At 42.9% G+C, this 8,732-nt stretch overlaps 1 long non-coding RNA gene across 1 annotated transcript in view; it reads right to left on the bottom strand.

Moving 5' to 3' along the window:
• Positions 1 to 8,732, bottom strand: part of LOC141572755 (uncharacterized) — a 147,320-nt gene that overhangs the window by 33,275 nt on the left and 105,313 nt on the right. The gene's annotated exons all lie outside the window — the stretch shown is intronic.

The raw sequence follows: 8,732 nt of genomic DNA, 5'->3' as shown, positions 1-8,732 counted from the left end.
GTGGTGGCTTCTGCCAGGCCAAACCCGGGCTGGGGACCCTGTGCCTCCCTGTTCCACCACCATCCCCATGGCTCAGCTGGCACTTCACAACCTAACAAAGGGTGCATGACATATGGGCTTTTTTCCTTTTTCATCTGTAGTCAAATAATTCAGCAAACGCATCTCTCTTTTTCTCTCACAGTTAAAATATTAGCCTGATATAATAAATCTCTCATTTTTAAAACCCTTATAGTATGAGAGTCAGGCTAACATCTGAATTTGAAATCTGGTGATTAGGAAATGTTTTGCATGGCCTTGAGCACTGCAGGTAAAACATTAAATTATACTAATATTCTTGTTTAGTTCAACTTTTTAATGTTTTAAAAAGCCCTTCATAATATTATGGATAAGTAAATTCTTGGGCCTGATTTCAATTTGAGTCAAATTCCAACTAATAATGTTATACCCATAAACCTTCTCCTTAACAGCACATAACGTTAAACTGAAAACAGAATTCTTAAAGCGCACTCTCATGCTGTCTATTCATGAAATCAGCATTACAGACTTTCAACAGATGTCTTTAATAGACATTGTTATTAAAAAGAATATTACAGAAAATAAATTTAGGCTGTTAGTCTAGCACGATGACTAAAGGAATACTGCTGCACGTTCAGATAACCGCATCTATACTTAATTGGAGGGCGAGAAAATCCTTGGACATTATTATCTCCTAGTAGTAGCCATGTACTCATTTACCCATCCAGCTCATTAGCCCAGATTAGGATTTGTTAGTGCTTTCTCCATGTCATAAGCCCCAATTTTCAGGAAATTAAAAGTTGGTCAGGAAAAAAAAAAAAAAGAAACTCCAGTTAACAAGCATCAGCCTCAGAGCAAATTCCTTATAAAAATCTTGGGGGGAAAAAAAAATCAGCTCTTTTTCAGTTATGAGTGCCAAAAAAAAGTTTTGTGGTTTCAGGCACTTTTGAGTTTTATAATTTGAAAATAAGTTACACTTCAAGCAGAAAAAAGAAAGTTCCAAGTCCATAATATGGATTAATGCCTCTGGTATGTTTTGAAGATGACACAAAGCTAGTAAGAATGACGAAACTATTTGCTGGGAAATGTGTTGTGCATGAATATTAAAAAAAACAACACCCCCAACACACGACTACTTATGCCAGCCTTGAATTTCGGTTTCTGCAATATGAAAAATATTATCCAGTCTAACTAATTAGGTAAGAACTGGGATTTATCTGACATCTCGCATTTGAAGGTATTCAACAAAGGGGAAAAGGCCCACATTTCTGTCAGTGCTTCGTCCTTTTGGTGGCAGCTCTAATGAAGGTAAATGAGAGGTCAATGGCCATTAAGATGCTCCTGATACTGTCACTCCCTGGTCACAGAGGAACAACGTGAAGGAGGGTCTTAGCAAAGGTCACACCGCAAATCAAAGCTGAAGTTCATGTCTGTCCCAGGTAAGGCTGTATGTGCCGTGTGTGAGGTTGCAGCTGCAGCCTCTTCATTTAGATGCTCTGCTTTTAAGGCAGGAACGGGAGAATGGGATGAGTCAGCCCGTGTCACCGGGTGGGCGTGCCACTGGCTGAGCCTGCACGGAGGAGCAGGGAAGAGCCTGGGATTTAGAGCAGACAAACACGATTTGATCCTTCTTCTGCGACTTATTGGTTACCGGACTTCGGGAAGTTACCTGAGCCTCTGTTTATTTATCTGTAAAATGAGGCTAAAAGAAACATATACCTCATGGGCAGTTTTACAGGTTGCAGTAGAGAGTTTGGCAAGTAGTAACAGTCAATAAACATTAGCTAGGAATAGTAGTAGTAATAGTAGTTGTCTCAAATTCCAAATCTTGTTTCCCAAGTATTTGTAAGTTACATTTTTGATGTACTACAGAAACGGTGAGATCTTGCCATTTCATGTATGTAAGAAATTGCAGGGTAGGAGCCTTTCCTTTTATACATTTTTTGAAACCCAACGATAGACTTAAAGAAGCAACAATGAAGAGGATTGCTGAAGGATTTGGAAAACCTGGTTTCTGCTCTACCATTTCCAACTTAAGCAAACTGCTTAAGCCTCTCTGAGCCTCGGTTGTATTGTTTGCTTTTGTTTTAATCTGCAAAATGGAATGATACATCTTACCTACCTCACATAGTTCCTGGGAAGGTTGAATGGGAAGAAACATGTGAAAACATTTTGAAAACTATAAGGCATTTAGTTGAAATAAATTAGAGTATTTGTATAATTTTTATCATGTTCAAAGTCACTTATGATGACAGATTTGTACGTCCATAATTTTTTCATTGAAAGTTTATTCTTACTTGGAACAATTGTTATTAGGTTGGTGCAAATTGTGGTTTAAAGGATAAAAAATAATTACAAAAACCACAGTTACTTTTGCAGCAACCTAATATTTATTACTCATTTATTAATAGACACGAAATTAGTTTTGATGACAGACTTTTGCTAACAATAAAACAAAAAATGGATTCATGGTTTAACAGTGCTGTTCAGCTTCTCTTTTTTTTGAAAAGTTGAGCCTTCACAATTTGTTGGAGCAAAGAGAAGGGCTGTATTGCCTAATAAGTGTTCTACTAAAGTTCACCAAATTGTACTTGATGTTCTGACATTTACTGCATACACAGAATATGTGTTTTACACCTGGCCTTATTAAGCATGCACACACACACACACACACACACACACACACACAAACGCACGCAAACTTGCTTTGACCAAAGCGCTCATACTAATGTGGGTAGAATACCTAAAGAAATTCAATTTGACTGAAACTTCCGGGCTTCAAGAGCCAGTCTCAAGTGACAGAGTTATTGAGAAATTTTGACCAAGAGAAGAGACTTTCCTTAGGAAAATGGACAAACATTTTGTGTAAACACTGGCTCCTTCCTCTGGCAAGGTTGTTTACGCTTAGTCATTGGGAAAGTTTCAGCTGAACTTTGATCTCAGTAATTACCAAGCCATTGACTACCTACAGCTTGGATAGAAAAGGGAAAGCTTGGTGGCCTCCTAGCATGGATGCCTGAAACAATAACTCAGGGAATGAAATGCGTTCCTGGGGAATGCCACCCCTTTTATTTTAACTCACACCTAGTTTAGCCCCTTTGCTATCAGGTCTGCTCTGCCCAAAGAGTAAGGAACTTTGAAAGTGGGAGGGAATCATGATTCAGACCTCCAGGCATTATTTAGCCATCCAAACTTCTGAGTCTTCAGTGTGCTTACTTTCTACCAATCTTCAAGGAAGCAATCGATGCATAATAAGGTGTGCTTACCTCCTTATTATAAAGTTATTGTCTCTCATCTCCACTCCCACCCTTGTACACTTGGCTTTACGAAGCTGGAAATGGGGTTCTGCAAACCATGTTTCTCCTTTGCCAGCAGCTCCATGCTGGAGTGTAACAATGGTGGGCATTGGTGGGAGCCTGCAAGGCTGGAAGAAGAGAAGGGACTAACTCCTTCCTGTTTGCTCCCTATTGGTGTGAGGTCTGTTGCCATTGCTGAGAGCAGCCCCCAGGCCATACTTCTTCACTCAGCAGAAGCAGTTAATTCCCACAGCAGCGAGTGAGTATAGTACTTGGTTTGCCCAACCCCTGCATAACCAGTCATGTTGTGTGTACCCCCGGCGACCAGCGCCAGCCAAGCATCACCCACTCCCAGAAATCTGAGTTTTAGCTCCATAGGGCATCTCCTCCAAGCTTTTAGATTTTGATAATTCTATCCTCTTCCCTTCTCTCCTCCCCTCCCCTCCCCTGCCAGTCCTGGTATCTTATTAATTTTCTCTTTTTACACGTGTAGTTACCTAGTTAACAACTTTGCACTTGTTATGAATTCCTTATATTAAATTCTCTCTGCCAAAATGACTGTGGTGGTTTCTAGATCCTTACTAGACCCTGACGGACACACCAGCTGACAAGCTGGATGCATATGTTAACCCTCCCACCCTCTGTTCTATTCTGTATCAGTTTGTAGTAGACAGCTATTGTCTTTGTCCATATCCAATCTTTTTATTTTGCCAAGTCCTGCAAGCTCACTCTCTGCCCACGTAGTCTAGGTAGGACTGTCTCTACGCCTTGCTCCAGGGATAGGCTTCTGACCCACGTCTAACCAATGAATTTTTTGCGTGTCCCAGCCAGAGTGACAGGTTTAGTGGGTGGACATGTGCTCCAGAGGTACTTGACATCAGCGTCACCTTCTTAAACTTCCAAATTATATAAGCCAATAAATCCCCATTCCTTAAGAAAGCTAGCTCGAATTGTGTTCCTCTTAAACAAAAGGAACTGAACGTTAACAGTGGTATGTTAGCAGAAATCTGGTGGATGTGTGGGTGGCAGGCTACACTCCATAGCTTTCAAAACACACTCCAGAATGGAGCTGGTCATGGCAGGTAGGTCCACGCCTCACACGGCCCTCCTCCAGCCTGGAGCCTAGTGGGGCTCTTGTTGCCCACCGCCCCACAGGACTATTTCCACATGCCCACTTGCTGATGGATACACAAAGACGTGGGGCAGCGGCTTGGTGCTGTAACATCCAATGTGACACCACGGTAACTTTCTACATGCACATTCTAATTGACAATTGAGCTTAATTACCTTACACGGTAATGGGGACAGGACAAAAATACTTCCTCGTATTATCTTCTAACTATGGTTTTATCTGATTCTGATGTCTAAGTTAATATAGGAATAGGAAGAGAAATAGCATTTATTGAATACCATTACAGGTGGAGACTGGGCTAAGCACGTTCATTCCACAACCAACTCAAGAAATATGTAGCATCATCCACGTTTTAGAGATGAGATAAGTGAGGCTCAGAAAGGTTGAGCAACCATTCAAGGTCACAAGCTAATAAATTCAAATCCATTTCCCTTTGACACTGAAGTTCATTCTCACCACATCAGGTGATGACTTCCCTGAGGAGGTCAATAGCGAGTTCAAAGAGAAAAGACGATCACTAAAAATGTCTTGTCTCCTGGTTTGCTCCTTGTTTTTCCACACCTAAAGCCCCAAAGCAGAAATGGGGCTGGAAGCCTGTTCTAAAGCATCACTGCAGGCAGGACCCTCTCCTGTGTATCGGGGGGAAGCAAATCCAAAAGCAACAGTACTTGAAATGTTAGAAAAGTCTTAGGCTGTTTCTAGTCCAGCCACAAATAAACAGACGTTTATATGTGTAGAGTGATTTACTATAATTAATTAGTGTATTTTATACTTCATTGAACTTAGGCAAATTATGGAAACACTTTATATAGAAGCAAAACATGTCACATGTGAGTACTCAAAATATGTATTTAATTAAAGAAATACATCTCTTAAAACCAAAGTCCTAAATACATATTAAATGCTACCCTAATATGAAGGTAAATGAGATGTGCCACCTAACAGATCTTCAGTGACCCACATACACAGTAATACCTCCATTAATAAGGCAAATGCCTTGCAACGCACACTTTAGTCTCAGAAACTTCATTAGCCGATGAAGCAATAACACAGAAATCATAAGGACTCATCCAAGGAGGACAGAGAAGAAGAGGCTACAGTGTGAAATTATTAAATATTAACCAAAATAATACAAGTAGGCCCCCAGAAAACATGATTCTGGAAGTTCTAAGGCAGAGAGAGGAGTTAAGAGGGGATGGAGGTTCATCTGTGACCCACCAGAGAAGTGGAGAAAAGGTTTGAAGGAGCCGCCTGCGGGGTGGCCCAGCCTGGAGCAGAAGGGACTCGTCCTGATTTGGTCCTTTCAGCAGCCCCAGAAAAGGTTTCGAGGAGCTGTAGCTGAGCCTGGCCCAGATGTGTTTCTGTAAGGACACAGACTCTCCAGAAAGGAGACATGGCACTTCTGAGAACCCCCCAAACCCACCAAGGGCAAGTTCAATATTGGTTACATGCATATGATTTCACTGCATTCCATGCCGCCCCACCCATATTCAAGTCCTCTCCTAAAGGGGTGTGTTTCATTATCCCATTAGAATCAAAAGACCGAATATATTTCCCTGGTTGAGGTGACACACTGACTGCTAACACTCACTTAGACTAACCTGTCACTCACTGAGGAATCAGACAATCAGTACATGATAATGACCCTGATCAGATCCTTTTCTTTCTTGATAAAGAAGGAAGCAAGGAGGTGGGTTGACACACGGCAGCTGAAAGGACAGAGGAAGTAGCTGAGGGGTTCTGAGATTCAGCAACAAGAGACTGGGGAACCCCTACATTTTTGCTGATTTCTTATTTGTGCCATAAACCATGCAGGACAAACATGCTCTATTCACCGAGGTATTTTTGTCCCGTGCAGCTGTGTGGCTTAGCAGGAGCTTTGCTGTCAAGCCATATGACTCATGCCAACACTGCTCCATATGATTTATGAAGACTTAAAGAAAAAGCAAACAGCCAGCTTCATTAGGAAGGAGCTTCATGTTCAGCGGGTTTTTTCGCCAAGGAGCACGGTACCATTTGGTCCTTTCTTTCTGGCTCTCTCAGTGAAATAGTGAGCGTGCCTCAGCCAGCCCAGGGCTGGAGGACACCCCCCCACGTGCTCTATTCCTACCTTAAATGAGGACACCTCTAGTTTCAGAAGAGAACTGATCCCTGTAGCCAGAGGATCTGTGGCCTTCAGCTGCCAAGATCCTGACTCTGAAACGGGCCAGCCCACCCTATGTGAGGGGTTGCTTGGGGCCGGGTCTGCAGCCACGGCACGAGAGGAAATGTTGGACAGGCACCAGGTTTTATTGGAACTGAGGCTGGCCGCTTGTCAGATTGTCTCCCTGCCTCACTGATGAGGAGACAGGCCTGACTTGACATTTCTGAAGCGCTCGCTCTGCAGAGAACATTCAACAACCCTCAGACCTCCGGGTCCCACCCCACACTCCCCACAGGGGCCGGAAAGAAAAGGGCTGGAACTCTCCTCGAGAAGGTTTCTCACTCGTACTCTCGAAACTCCCCAAGCGGGACTTGAGGAGTCTTGTCTCTTTCCTTCTTTCCTTCCCTGTTTCAGCTTCCACTTTCAAACAAGGTTGGGCCCGTATTTATTCCTTGAAAACCAGGAAAATCAGGCCTGTCAATAGGTTTGTGGCTGTAACACACAATGGCTGCTTTGTGATAAAGTAGCTTGGACTACGGAAGCGACTTGGGTAATGTCCTGTTCATCTGCTTCCAGGAATGCGCTGTTACCCACTGATACCCTCCCCACAATGGAGCCGAATACACGTTCACGAGAATTGGTGAATTACGACATGGTCATGTGGACACTTCCATATTAAATTAAATTGTGGGAGGCTCAGGATGGAGTTTGTATTCGTGCTGCCTAACGTGTAAATAAGATACACAGTATATCATTCCTCTGAGAGATGAGAGTAAAGCAGATTTGGAAATTTTGCCAACAGGAACTTGAAGTGACAAATTTTTAAACATTGAAAGTATATACTGTATGCCAATAAGGTTCTATTTTTAAACTAGAAAATTGAAAAAAGACATAAAACTTTGGGTGCAATGTTTCATTTTCCAGTAAGAGTGTTCAACAGTCTACCTTTTGTCCCCTGTGGTTGTAATCAGTGTGGGGACAGGGCTTCCAGTGGAGCTTTTGGTTTATTTGTTTAACTGTTGTGTGGTCCAACCACGGCCCCCACCGCGACACACACAAAGGACCTAAACAATGCAGGTAGCTGGTGTGATCTCCCCTCCGGATGCTTTGAAGGTGTTTCCAGCTGCATCAACAGCCTTCACTGCTTGGTGCATCTCAGCTGCCCACCGTCAAAGCATCAGGGTAGGAACTGTAGAGCAGGACACCATGTAGTGCAAAGGGGCGATCACTATTTCTTGTGCAAATGTTTATGGAGATGCCCTCCTGTCTTCCTTGACTCGCCACTTAGCCGCATAGCAGCTCCTTCTCGCTATTATTAAAAACTATCTAGGAAAAGCACCTACGGGAACAGGTCAGGGTCAGACTGCCTGTAAGGCACCCTGCTGCCTGTATGTCCTCTCAATGCCTAGGATGCCACACCCTGTTTATTTGAAAAGGTTCCACCAGCACAGTAGCTGGGGAGCTTTCCCTGGGGAGCCTAGAGGAAGCTAATTCGTTTTGATTTAAGTTGTGGTCAAAGAAAAGTTTCACCTTTATAAAAATTCCTGGTAGAGGATTCCTTCTGAAAGGAACAGGATGCTGACATACAAGGGTGAGTCAGCTTTGCAGGGGAGGCTGGACAGTACAACTTTCTGCAGTGATGGAAATGTTCTCTAACTCTGTGCCGTCCGATAAGGAAGCCCCTGCCCACATCGGGCTGCTGAGTGCTTGAACAATGCCTAGAATGACTGAAGTACTGAATTCTCAATTTTATCTGATTTTAATTAATTTAAATTGTCATGAAGTGGCTAGTGGCTACTGTATTGAATAACGTAGCTTTAGGAGTTAGCTGTGTGTGTGTGTGTGTGTGTGTGTGTGTGTGTGTGTGTTTAGAAAATGTAAGACCTCAGTTGGAAGAAAGAGAAGGAAAAATGAAGAAAAAATATTGCCTCCTTGGACCCTACTGGAAAAATCCTCTGGACCTGTCGCCTTCATCTCTCCACCCAGGCAATAAGGAGATTCTAGCAATCAGTCCTAAAGAGAATAGTGTCATCATTTATTTTCATTAATCATTAGGGAGCGAGGTTGCCATGCCCACGTACAGGCTGGCACTTCCCTGCATTCACGCCTACTGATTGATAGCATTTCAAGTAATCTTGTGCAAGGC

The sequence above is a fragment of the Rhinolophus sinicus genome, linkage group LG07 (genome assembly GCF_036562045.2).
Source record: "Rhinolophus sinicus isolate RSC01 linkage group LG07, ASM3656204v1, whole genome shotgun sequence".
Lineage (NCBI taxonomy): Eukaryota > Metazoa > Chordata > Mammalia > Chiroptera > Rhinolophidae > Rhinolophus > Rhinolophus sinicus.
This window is presented reverse-complemented; position numbering and strand designations above follow the sequence as displayed.